This window comes from Crinia signifera, chromosome 8 (assembly GCF_055691185.1).
Source record: "Crinia signifera chromosome 8, ASM5569118v1, whole genome shotgun sequence".
Taxonomy (NCBI): domain Eukaryota; kingdom Metazoa; phylum Chordata; class Amphibia; order Anura; family Myobatrachidae; genus Crinia; species Crinia signifera.
Window position 1 is genome coordinate 73,574,430 of NC_139224.1, and position 12,038 is coordinate 73,586,467.

A 12,038-nucleotide genomic window follows, 5' to 3' on the forward strand; every position below is an offset into this window, starting at 1 on the left:
AGAGATAGAGAGAGAGAGAGATAGATAGAGAGGCCTAGTGACAGAGTGCTATATTTTGTGCTGCTGCAGTGTGATAGTTATAGAGAGATAGAGAGAGATATAGAGAGAGAGATAGAGAGAGAGATAGTGTCAGAGAGTGCTATATTTTGTGCTGCTGCAGTGTGATATAGTTATAGATAGAGAGAGAGAGATAGAGAGAGAGATAGATAGAGAGGCCTAGTGACAGAGTGCTATATTTTGTGCTGCTGCAGTGTGATAGTTATAGAGAGATAGAGAGAGATATAGAGAGAGAGATAGAGAGAGAGATAGTGTCAGAGAGTGCTATATTTTGTGCTGCTGCAGTGTGATATAGTTATAGATAGAGAGAGAGAGATAGAGAGAGAGATAGATAGAGAGGCCTAGTGACAGAGTGCTATATTTTGTGCTGCTGCAGTGTGATAGTTATAGAGAGATAGAGAGAGATAGAGAGAGATAGAGAGAGATAGTGACAGATTGTGCTATATATTTTTTATATAACTGACTGCTGCCCCCTCCTTTTGTGCTGATCAGTATAAATTAACTGATCAGCAACTTTTTGGGGGCGCAGGTTTTTTTTTATATATAGATATACCTGTCAGTGCTGCTGCTGCAGTGTCATAGAGTGATAGATAGTGAGAGATAGAGAGATAGAGAGAGATAGTGACAGAGAGTGATAGAGAGTGCTAAATTTTGTGTCTGCTGCCCCCGCCTTTTGTGCTGATCACTATATCTGAGGTGATCAGCAACTTTTTTGGGGGTACAGAGGTTTTTTTTTTTTATATATACCTGTCAGTTGCACCAAAGGTTGTGCACCTGCTGCACCTCACTGGTAATCAGTGTCGCATCACTGATCACCTTTTTTTTTTGTGTGTGTGCTGTGGGGTCTTTTTTTAATTTTTTTTTACACACACTGTGATTTTGTGGGTGTCCTGTGGCCGCTGTGCGCTGATCAGTGACGTACATCACTGATCATCTTTTTCGGCACAGGGTTGATCTTTTTTTTTTTTTTTTTTGATCAAATTCCTGTTGCCTTTGAGCGCTGTTCAGTGACAGACGTTACTGACCAACATCTGTGCTCAATTTTTGGCGCAGGACCTTTTTTTTTTTTTTTAACCCCTTAAATTTTTTATTTTTAACCCCTTCATTTTTTTTTTTTTATTGGTATAAAGTATTTTTTTTTTTCTGCACCACATACACACTACACACTACATACCCCCCGGATTGAAATAAAGTTTGTACCCCCCCCTACACTATACACGTGTTGAAACATTTCACTACCAGTAACACAAAAATAAAAATGTCCTCCCAAATGTCCTCCCAAATGTCCTCCCAAATGTCCTCCCAGTCATCCAGGAGAATGTATTCAGTGGAGGAGGCATATGCCATGCTTGCTTCTGACTCTGACACAGCCAGTGATGCAAGCGGGGAATTTGAAGGATTCGCCTTAAGCTCCTCTTCCTCCTCTGGTGATGAGGGACCCCCTCAAAGACGCCCCCGTAGAGCAGCCGAGACCCCCCCCCCCAATAATTGATCTCGTATGGACCCCACCACCAGACAATTTTGAGCCCCAGGTTCCTGAGTTTTTGGCCATGCCAGGAATCCAATTTGATTCCACAGGTCTCAGAGAAATTGACTTTTTCAAATTATTTTTCTCTGATGATTTTATAAATTTAATGGTGGACCAAACTAATTTATATGCCCAGCAGTTTATTGCTCAAAACCCCACGTCATCATTTGCTAGGTGGACCCCTGCAGATGCAGTAGAGATGATGACGTTTTGGGGTCTGGTGTTTCATATGGGCATAGTAAAAAAGCCAGAAATTAGGCAATATTGGAGTACAGATGTTCTGTACAGTACTCCATTTTACCGTATGGCCATGACCCGGACTCGATTTGAGACAATTCTTAAATTTATACATTACACCGATAATGCACAGTGCCCACCCAGAGATGATCCCACCTTTGACCGGCTATTCAAAGTCAGGCCGGTCATTGATCATTTCAGTGCCAAATTTGAAGAGGTGTACATCCCTTATACATTTTAAAGGAAGGGTTAAATTCCGCCAGTACCTTCCCAGTAAGAGGGCAAGGTATGGCATAAAAATGTATAAACTGTGTGAAAGCACCTCAGGGTACACCCACAGGTTTAGGGTTTATGAAGGGAAGGATTCAAGAATTGAACCGCCAGAATGCCCCCCCTCCCTCGTAGGTGTTAGTGGGAAAATTGTCTGGGATTTAGTGCACCCCTTCCTGGATAAAGGTTATCACCTCTATGTGGATAACTTTTACACCAGCATCCCCCTGTTTAAGGCCCTTGGTTCAAGAGGTACAGCAGCTTGCGGTACTGTGCGCAAGAACCAAAGAGGCCTCCCAAAAACGCACATTGCCCAAGTAATGAGAAGGGGTGAAAGCAGGGGAATATGCAACGAAAATATGTTGTTGGTCAAATATAAGGACAAGAGGGATGTCCTTATACTGACAACAATTCACGGAGACAGTACCACCTCCGTCCCTGTACGAGGTACCAGTACCCACACCTCAAAACCTAATTGTATCCTGGATTACAATAGGTACATGGGCGGAGTGGATCTTTCAGATCAGGTACTGAAGCCGTACAGTGCCCTGCGGAAAACAAAAATCTGGTACAAGAAGGTGGCCGTGTATATCATCCAGATGGCACTGTATAACGCTTACGTGCTATTCCGTTCTACCGGCCAGAGGGGGACATTTATGCACTTTCAAGAGGAAGTCATAAAGGGCCTAATATTTGGGAACCAGCAGGCAGAGGGCCCCAGTACTTCTAGTACTGGCCCCCGTATTGTACCAGGGCAGCATTTTCCTGATGAAATCCCCTCCACTGGAAAAAAGGGCAGGACACAAAAAAGGTGCAAAGTTTGCTATAAAAAGGGAATAAGAAAGCAAACTATTTTCCAGTGTGACACTTGCCCCGACAAACCCGGCCTATGTATAAAGGAGTGTTTTAAAATATACCACACATCTATGGAATATTAGGTTCATAATTTCACCGTGCTTCGGGGGTCTTGCTAATGCCACATAGCACCCACCATTCATTCCACCAGAATCTGAGCCGCAAAATCCAAAAATCACTCCTTCCCTTTTGAGTCCTGCCATGCACCCAACTGGTATTTTTTGGTCACATGTGAGGCATTGCCGTACTCGGGAGAAATTGGGGCACAGATTTTGGGGTGCTTTTTCTCCTTCATACCTTCTGAAAATGAAAAATTTTGAGCCAGAACTGCATTTTTGTGTAAAAAATGTAATTTTTCATGTTCACTGCCCACTTGTATCAAAATTGGTGAAACCCCTGGGGGTTTGAAATGTACACTATACCCCTAGATGAATTCCCTGAGGGGTGTAGTTTGCAAAATGGGGTCACTTGTGGGGGGGTTCCACTGTATTGGTGCTTTGGGGGTCTTGCTAATGCAACATAGCACCCACCAAAATTCCACCAGAATCTGAGCTGCAAAATCCAAAAATCACTCCTTCCCTTCTGAGTCCTGCCATGCACCCAACTGGTATTTTTTGGTCACATGTGAGGCATTGCCGTACTCGGGAGAAATTGGGGCACAGATTTTGGGGTGCTTTGTCTCCTTCATACCTTCTGAAAATGAAAAATTTTGAGCCAGAACTGCATTTTTGTGTAAAAAAATGTAATTTTTCATTTTCACTGCCCACTTGTATCAAAATTGGTGAAACCCCTGGGGGTTTGAAATGTACACTATACCCCTAGATGAATTCCCTGAGGGGTGTACTTTGCAAAATGGGGTGACTTGTGGGGGGGTTCCACTGTATTGGTGCAACATAGCACCCACCATTCATTCCACCAAAATCTGTGCTGCAAAATCCAAAAATCACTCCTTCCGTTCTGAGTCCTGCCATGCACCCAACTGGTATTTTTTGGTCACATGTGAGGCATTGCCGTACTCGGGAGAAATTGGGGCACAGATTTTGGGGTGCTTTTTCTCCTTCATACCTTCTGAAAATGAAAAATTTTGAGCCAGAACTGCATTTTTGTGTAAAAAAATGTAATTTTTCATTTTCACTGCCCACTTGTATCAAAATTGGTGAAACCCCTGGGGGTTTGAAATGTACACTATACCCCTAGATGAATTCCCTGAGGGGTGTAGTTTTCAAAATGGGGTGACTTGTGGGGGGGTTCCACTGTATTGGTGCTTGGGGGGTCTTGCTAATGCGACATAGCACCCACCAAAATTCCACCAGAATCTGAGCCGCAAAATCCAAAAATCACTCCTTCCGTTCTGAGTCCTGCCATGCACCCAACTGGTATTTTTTGGTCACATGTGAGGCATTTCCGTACTCGGGAGAAATTGGGGCACATATTTTGGGGTGCTTTTTCTCCTTCATACCTTCTGAAAATGAAAAATTTTGAGCCAGAACTGCATTTTTGTGTAAAAAAATGTAATTTTTCATTTTCACTGCCCACTTGTATCAAAATTGGTGAAACCCCTGGGGGTTTGAAATGTACACTATACCCCTAGATGAATTCCCTGAGGGGTGTACTTTGCAAAATGGGGTGACTTGTGGGGGGGTTCCACTGTATTGGTGCAACATAGCACCCACCATTCATTCCACCAGAATCTGTGCTGCAAAATCCAAAAATCACTCCTTCCCTTCTGAGTCCTGCCATGCACCCAACTGGTATTTTTTGGTCACATGTGAGGCATTGCCGTACTCGGGAGAAATTGGGGCACAGATTTTGGGGTGCTTTTTCTCCTTTATACCTTCTGAAAATGAAAAATTTTGAGCCAGAACTGCATTTTTGTGTAAAAAAATGTAATTTTTCATTTTCACTGCCCACTTGTATCAAAATTGGTGAAACCCCTGGGGGTTTGAAATGTACACTATACCCCTAGATGAATTCCCTGAGGGGTGTAGTTTGCAAAATGGGGTGACTTGTGGGGGGGTTCCACTGTATTGGTGCTTGGGGGGTCTTGCTAATGCGACATAGCACCCACCAAAATTCCACCAGAATCTGAGCTGCAAAATCCAAAAATCACTCCTTCCCTTCTGAGTCCTGCCATGCACCCAACTGGTATTTTTTGGTCACATGTGAGGCATTGCCGTACTCGGGAGAAATTGGGGCACAGATTTTGGGGTGCTTTGTCTCCTTCATACCTTCTGAAAATGACAAATTTGGAGCCAGAACTGCATTTTTGTGTAAAAAAAATAATTTTTCATTTTCACTGCCCAGTTGTACCACAATTGGTGAAACCCCTGGGGGTTTGAAATGTACACTATACCCCTAGATGAATTCCCTGAGGGGTGTAGTTTGCAAAATGGGGTCACTTGTGGGGGGGTTCCTAACTTTTAGCATCTTATGGTGCCTTGAAACCTACATGGTGCCTAAAAAATAATCTCATAAAAAGGAGGCTCCAAAATCAAGTAGGTGCTCCTTCTATTATGAAGCCTGTGGTTTGGTCACCGTGCACACTAGGGCCACATATAGGATATTTATGAAAACAAAAGAATTGGGGGAATCAATTTTTAGTCACATTTCTCTAGTAAAATGTACTGTGTTCCTTATAAAAATGTATTAAAATTGCAAATCTGCAAAAAAAAAGAAATTTTGAAATTTCACCTACACTTTGTTTTAATTCCTGTGAAACACCTAAAGGGTTAACAAACTTCCAAAATGCTGTTTTGAATACTGTGAGGGGTGCAGTTTTTGAAATGGCATCATTTATGGGGGTGTCTCACATACAAGTCCCTCAAAGTCACATCAGAACTGAACTGGTCCCTAAAAAAATCAGTGTTTGAAATTTTCTTGAAAATTTGAGAATTTGCTATTCATATTGTAAGCCTCCTAGTGTCCCAAAAAATTAAAAGGAAGTTGAAATAATGATGTCAACATAAAGTAGACATATGGTCTATGTTAGTTATTCACTATTTTGAGTGGTAAGATTATTTGTCTCACAAGCAGAAAATTTAACATTTTGCAAATTGCTAAATTTTCCATTTTTTCACGATATTTTGGTATTTTTCACAAAAAAACACAGACTGTATCGACCCAAATTTACCACTAATTTGAAGTACAATGTGTCACGAAAAAACAATCTCAAAACCACTGGGATAAGTAAAAGCAAAAAAAAGTTATCCCCACTTAAGTGAGACATGTCAGATTTGAAAAAAAGGGCTCTGTCAGGAACGCAAAAACTGGCTCTGTCAGGAAGGGGTTAAGCCAATATAGTTAGGAACCTTTTTTATTAGCTTACCTGGTTATAGAAGTAGAAGAGGGCAAAAAAGTGCCTGTATCTTACCTACAGCCATACCACATTGGATACGCCCAATCTCGTCTGATCCTGGAAGCTAAGCAGTGTTGGGCCTGGTTAGTACTTGGGTGGGAGACCATATGGGAACACCAGGTGCTGTAGGTTTTTTCCCATTACTGGCAAATTGTTTTTATTCTCTAGCTATTTAAATTGGAAACTTTTTTTTTTTATTAACCAATACAGACATCTGGGAGAGGTCAAACAGACACAATAGCCATCAACTAAAAACTTACCACACTGTTTAGGCCCAATTCCAACTGCTTTTGGTAGCTAAACATTGTTGAGCCTCTTTAGTAGTTTAATTTGAGACCATATGCTTATATCATGTCCTGTAGGTCTTTTTACATTACCAACACATGATTTTTTTTCAGTAAGCCAAAACAGTTAGGAAATTTTTTAATTAGCTTACCTGGTTATAGAAGTAGAAGAGGGCAAAAAAGTGCCTGTATCTCACCTACAGCCATACCACATTGGATACGCCCAATCTCGTCCAATCTTGGAAGCTAAGCAGTGTTGGGCCTGGTTAATACTTGGGTGGGAGACCACATGGGAACACCAGGTGCTTTAGGTTTTTTCCCATTACTGGCAAATTGTTTTTATTCTCTAGCTATTTAAATTGGAAACTTTTTCTTTTTATTGCCAATACAGACATTTGGGAGAAGTCAAACAGACACAATAGCCATCACCTAAAGACTTACCACAAGGTTTCGGCCCAATTCCAACTGCTTTTCGCAGCTAAACAGTGTTGAGCCTCTTTAGTAGTTTAATTTGAGACTACCTGCTAATATTATGTCCTGTAGGTCTTTTTACATTACCAACACATGATTTTTTTCAGTAAGCCAATATAGTTAGGAACCTTTTTTATTAGCTTACCTGGTTATAGAAGTAGAAGAGGGCAAAAAAGTGGCTGTATCTCACATACAGCCATACCACATTGGATACGCCCAATCTCGTCTGATCTTGGAAGCTAAGCAGTGATGGGCCTGGTTAGTACTTGGGTGGGAGACCACATGGGAACACCAGGTGCTGTATGTTTTTTCCCATTACTAGCAAATTGTTTTTATTCTCTAGCTATTTAAATTGGAAACTTTTTTTTAATTGCCAGTACAGACATTTGGGATAGGTCAAACAGACACAATAGCCATCAACTAAAAACTTACCACACTGTTTCGGCCAAATTCCAACTGCTTTTGGCAGCTAAACAGTGTTGAGCCTCTTTAGTAGTTTAATTTGAGACCACCTGCTAATATTATGTCCTGTAGATCATTTTACATTACAAACACATGATTTTTTTCAGTAAGCCAATATAGTTAGGAACCTTTTTTATTAGCTTACCTAGTTATAGAAGTAGAAGAGGGCAAAAAAGTGCCTGTATCTCACCTAAAACCATACCACATTGGATACGCACAATCTCGTCTGATCTTGGAAGCTAAGCAGTGTTGGGCCTGGTTAGTACTTGGGTGGGAGACCACATGGGAACACCAGGTGCTGTAGGTTTTTTCCCATTACTGGCAAATTGTTTTTATTCTCTATCTATTTAAATTGGAAACTTTTTATTTTTATTGCCAATACAGACATTTGGGAGAGGTCAAACAGACACAATTGCCATCACCTAAAAACTTACCACACTGTTTAGGCCCAATTCCAACTGCTTTTGGCAGCTAAACATTGTTGAGCCTCTTTAGTAGTTTAATTTGAGACCATATGCTTATATCATGTCCTGTAGGTCTTTTTACATTACCAACACATGATTTTTTTTCAGTAAGCCAAAACAGTTAGGAAACTTTTTTTATTAGCTTACCTGGTTATAGAAGTAGAAGAGGGCAAAAAAGTGCCTGTATCTCACCTACAGCCATACCACATTGGATACACCCAATCTTGGAAGCTAAGCAGTGTTGGGCCTGTTTAGTACTTGGGTGGGAGACCACATGGGAACATCAGGTGCTGTAGGTTTTTTCCCATTACTGGCAAATTGTTTTTATTCTCTAGCTTTTTAAATTGGAAACTTTTTATTTTTATTGCCAATACAGACATTTGGGAGAGGTCAAACAGACACAATAACCATCACCTAAAGACTTACCACACTGTTTCGGCCCAATTCCAACTGCTTTTGGCAGCTAAACAGTGTTGAGCCTCTTTAGTAGTTTAATTTGAGACCACCTGCTAATATTATGTCCTGTAGGTCTTTTTACATTACCAACACATTTCTTTTCAGTAAGCCAAAACAGTTAGGAAACTTTTTTATTAGCTTACCTGGTTTTAGAAGTAGAAGAGGGCAAAAAAGTGCCTGTATCCCACCTACAGCCTTACCACATTGGATACGCCCAATCTCACCCAATCTCGTCCGATCTTGGAAGCTAAGCAGTGTTGGGCCTGGTTAGTACTTGGGTGGGAGACCACATGGGAAAGCCAGGTGCTGTAGGTTTTTTCCCATAACTGGCAAATTGTTTTTTATTCTCTAGCTATTTAAATTGGAAACTTTGTCTTTTTATTGCCAATACAGACATTTGGGAGAGGTCAAACAGACACAATAGCCATCACCTAAAGACTTACCACACTGTTTAGGCCCAATTCCAACTGCTTTTGGCAGCTAAACAGTGTTGAGCCTCTTTAGTAGTTTAATTTGAGACCACCTGCTAATATTATGTCCTGTAGGTCTTTTTACATTACCAACACATTTTTTTTCAGTAAGCCAAAAAAGTTAGGAAACTTTTTTATTACCTTACCTGGTTATAGAAGTAGAAGAGGGCAAAAAAGTGCCTGTGTCTCACTTACAGCCATACCACATTGGATACGCCCAATCTCGTCTGATCTTGGAAGCTAAGCAGTGATGGGCCTGGTTAGTACTTGGGTGGGAGACCACATGGGAACACCAGGTGCTGTATGAATTTTTCCCATTACTGGCAAATTGTTTTTATTCTCTAGCTATTTAAATTGGAAACTTTTTCTTTTTATTGCCAATACAGACATTTGGGAGAGGTCAAACAGACACAATAGCCATCACCTAAAAACTTACCACACTGTTTCGGCCCAATTCCAAATGCTTTTGGCAGCTAAACAGTGTTGAGCCTCTTTAGTAGTTTAATTTGAGACCACCTGCTAATATTATGTCCTGTAGGTCTTTTTACATTACCAACACATGATTTTTTTCATTAAGCCAATATAGTTAGGAACCTTTTTTATTAGCTTACCTGGTTATAGAAGTAGAAGAGGGCAAAAAAGTGCCTGTATCTTACCTACAGCCATACCACATTGGATACGCCCAATCTCGTCTGATCCTGGAAGCTAAGCAGTGTTGGGCCTGGTTAGTACTTGGGTGGGAGACCACATGGGAACACCAGGTGCTGTATGTTTTTTCCCATTACTGGCAAATTGTTTTTATTCTCTAGCTATTTAAACTGGAAACTTTTTATTTTTATTAACCAATACAGACATCTGGGAGAGGTGAAACAGACACAATAGCCATCAACTAAAAACTTACCACACTGTTTAGGCCCAATTCCAACTGCTTTTGGTAGCTAAACATTGTTGAGCCTCTTTAGTAGTTTAATTTGAGACCATATGCTTATATCATGTCCTGTAGGTCTTTTTACATTACCAACACATGATTTTTTTTCAGTAAGCCAAAACAGTTAGGAAATTTTTTAATTAGCTTACCTGGTTATAGAAGTAGAAGAGGGCAAAAAAGTGCCTGTATCTCACCTACAGCCATACCACATTGGATGCGCCCAATCTCGTCCAATCTTGGAAGCTAAGCAGTGTTGGGCCTGGTTAATACTTGGGTGGGAGACCACATGGGAACACCAGGTGCTGTAGGTTTTTTCCCATTACTGGCAAATTGTTTTTATTCTCTAGCTATTTAAATTGGAAACTTTTTCTTTTTATTGCCAATACAGACATTTGGGAGAGGTCAAACAGACACAATAGCCATCACCTAAAGACTTACCACAAGGTTTCGGCCCAATTCCAACTGCTTTTGGCAGCTAAACAGTGTTGAGCCTCTTTAGTAGTTTAATTTGAGACTACCTGCTAATATTATGTCCTGTAGGTCTTTTTACATTACCAACACATGATTTTTTTCAGTAAGCCAATATAGTTAGGAACCTTTTTTATTAGCTTACCTGGTTATAGAAGTAGAAGAGGGCAAAAAAGTGGCTGTATCTCACATACAGCCATACCACATTGGATACGCCCAATCTCGTCTGATCTTGGAAGCTAAGCAGTGATGGGCCTGGTTAGTACTTGGGTGGGAGACCACATGGGAACACCAGGTGCTGTATGTTTTTTCCCATTACTAGCAAATTGTTTTTATTCTCTAGCTATTTAAATTGGAAACTTTTTTTTAATTGCCAGTACAGACATTTGGGAGAGGTCAAACAGACACAATAGCCATCAACTAAAAACTTACCACACTGTTTCGGCCAAATTCCAACTGCTTTTGGCAGCTAAACAGTGTTGAGCCTCTTTAGTAGTTTAATTTGAGACCACCTGCTAATATTATGTCCTGTAGATCATTTTACATTACCAACACATGATTTTTTTCAGTAAGCCAATATAGTTAGGAACCTTTTTTATTAGCTTACCTAGTTATAGAAGTAGAAGAGAGCAAAAAAGTGCCTGTATCTCACCTAAAACCATACCACATTGGATACGCACAATCTCGTCTGATCTTGGAAGCTAAGCAGTGTTTGGCCTGGTTAATACTTGGGTGGGAGACCACATGGGAACACCAGGTGCTGTAGGTTTTTTCCCATTACTGGCAAATTGTTTTTATTCTCTATCTATTTAAATTGGAAACTTTTTTATTTTTATTGCCAATACAGACATTTGGGAGAGGTCAAACAGACACAATTGCCATCACCTAAAAACTTACCACACTGTTTAGGCCCAATTCCAACTGCTTTTGGCAGCTAAACATTGTTGAGCCTCTTTAGTAGTTTAATTTGAGACCATATGCTTATATCATGTCCTGTAGGTCTTTTTACATTACCAACACATGATTTTTTTTCAGTAAGCCAAAACAGTTAGGAAACTTTTTTTATTAGCTTACCTGGTTATAGAAGTAGAAGAGGGCAAAAAAGTGCCTGTATCTCACCTACAGCCATACCACATTGGATACACCCAATCTTGGAAGCTAAGCAGTGTTGGGCCTGTTTAGTACTTGGGTGGGAGACCACATGGGAACACCAGGTGCTGTAGGTTTTTTCCCATTACTGGCAAATTGTTTTTATTCTCTAGCTTTTTAAATTGGAAACTTTTTATTTTTATTGCCAATACAGACATTTGGGAGAGGTCAAACAGACACAATAACCATCAACTAAAGACTTACCACACTGTTTCGGCCCAATTCCAACTGCTTTTGGCAGCTAAACAGTGTTGAGCCTCTTTAGTAGTTTAATTTGAGACCACCTGCTAACATTATGTCCTGTAGGTCTTTTTACATTACCAACACATTTCTTTTCAGTAAGCCAAAACAGTTAGGAAACTTTTTTATTAGCTTACCTGGTTTTAGAAGTAGAAGAGGGCAAAAAAGTGCCTGTATCCCACCTACAGCCATACCACATTGGATACGCCCAATCTCGTCCGATCTTGGAAGCTAAGCAGTGTTGGGCCTGGTTAGTACTTGGGTGGGAGACCACATGGGAAAGCCAGGTGCTGTAGGTTTTTTCCCATAACTGGCAAATTGTTTTTTATTCTCTAGCTATTTAA

General features: G+C 40.5%; 8 non-coding genes and 5 pseudogenes across 8 annotated transcripts; all 13 read left to right on the plus strand.

Moving 5' to 3' along the window:
- Window positions 1-6,315: 6,315 nt before the first annotated feature.
- Window positions 6,316-6,434, plus strand: LOC146033084 (5S ribosomal RNA). Its single transcript, XR_014458495.1, has one exon. It is a non-coding gene; the product is annotated as a 5S ribosomal RNA (ribosomal RNA).
- Window positions 6,435-6,781: 347 nt separating this feature from the next.
- LOC146027771 (5S ribosomal RNA) lies at window positions 6,782-6,900 on the plus strand (annotated as a pseudogene).
- A 345-nt stretch (window positions 6,901-7,245) lies between these two features.
- On the plus strand, window positions 7,246-7,364 carry LOC146030928 (5S ribosomal RNA). The gene has a single exon (XR_014456409.1). It is a non-coding gene; the product is annotated as a 5S ribosomal RNA (ribosomal RNA).
- Window positions 7,365-7,707: 343 nt separating this feature from the next.
- On the plus strand, window positions 7,708-7,826 carry LOC146027660 (5S ribosomal RNA). The gene has a single exon (XR_014455050.1). It is a non-coding gene; the product is annotated as a 5S ribosomal RNA (ribosomal RNA).
- Window positions 7,827-8,173: 347 nt separating this feature from the next.
- On the plus strand, window positions 8,174-8,282 carry LOC146028321 (5S ribosomal RNA; annotated as a pseudogene).
- A 343-nt stretch (window positions 8,283-8,625) lies between these two features.
- LOC146027587 (5S ribosomal RNA) lies at window positions 8,626-8,754 on the plus strand (annotated as a pseudogene).
- Window positions 8,755-9,098: 344 nt separating this feature from the next.
- LOC146033830 (5S ribosomal RNA) lies at window positions 9,099-9,217 on the plus strand. The gene has a single exon (XR_014459238.1). It is a non-coding gene; the product is annotated as a 5S ribosomal RNA (ribosomal RNA).
- A 346-nt stretch (window positions 9,218-9,563) lies between these two features.
- LOC146033861 (5S ribosomal RNA) lies at window positions 9,564-9,682 on the plus strand. Its single transcript, XR_014459269.1, has one exon. It is a non-coding gene; the product is annotated as a 5S ribosomal RNA (ribosomal RNA).
- A 347-nt stretch (window positions 9,683-10,029) lies between these two features.
- LOC146033582 (5S ribosomal RNA) lies at window positions 10,030-10,148 on the plus strand. Its single transcript, XR_014458991.1, has one exon. It is a non-coding gene; the product is annotated as a 5S ribosomal RNA (ribosomal RNA).
- A 345-nt stretch (window positions 10,149-10,493) lies between these two features.
- LOC146030929 (5S ribosomal RNA) lies at window positions 10,494-10,612 on the plus strand. The gene has a single exon (XR_014456410.1). It is a non-coding gene; the product is annotated as a 5S ribosomal RNA (ribosomal RNA).
- A 343-nt stretch (window positions 10,613-10,955) lies between these two features.
- Window positions 10,956-11,074, plus strand: LOC146029166 (5S ribosomal RNA; annotated as a pseudogene).
- Window positions 11,075-11,422: 348 nt separating this feature from the next.
- LOC146028329 (5S ribosomal RNA) lies at window positions 11,423-11,531 on the plus strand (annotated as a pseudogene).
- A 343-nt stretch (window positions 11,532-11,874) lies between these two features.
- Window positions 11,875-11,993, plus strand: LOC146030433 (5S ribosomal RNA). Its single transcript, XR_014455928.1, has one exon. It is a non-coding gene; the product is annotated as a 5S ribosomal RNA (ribosomal RNA).
- Window positions 11,994-12,038: the final 45 nt, after the last annotated feature.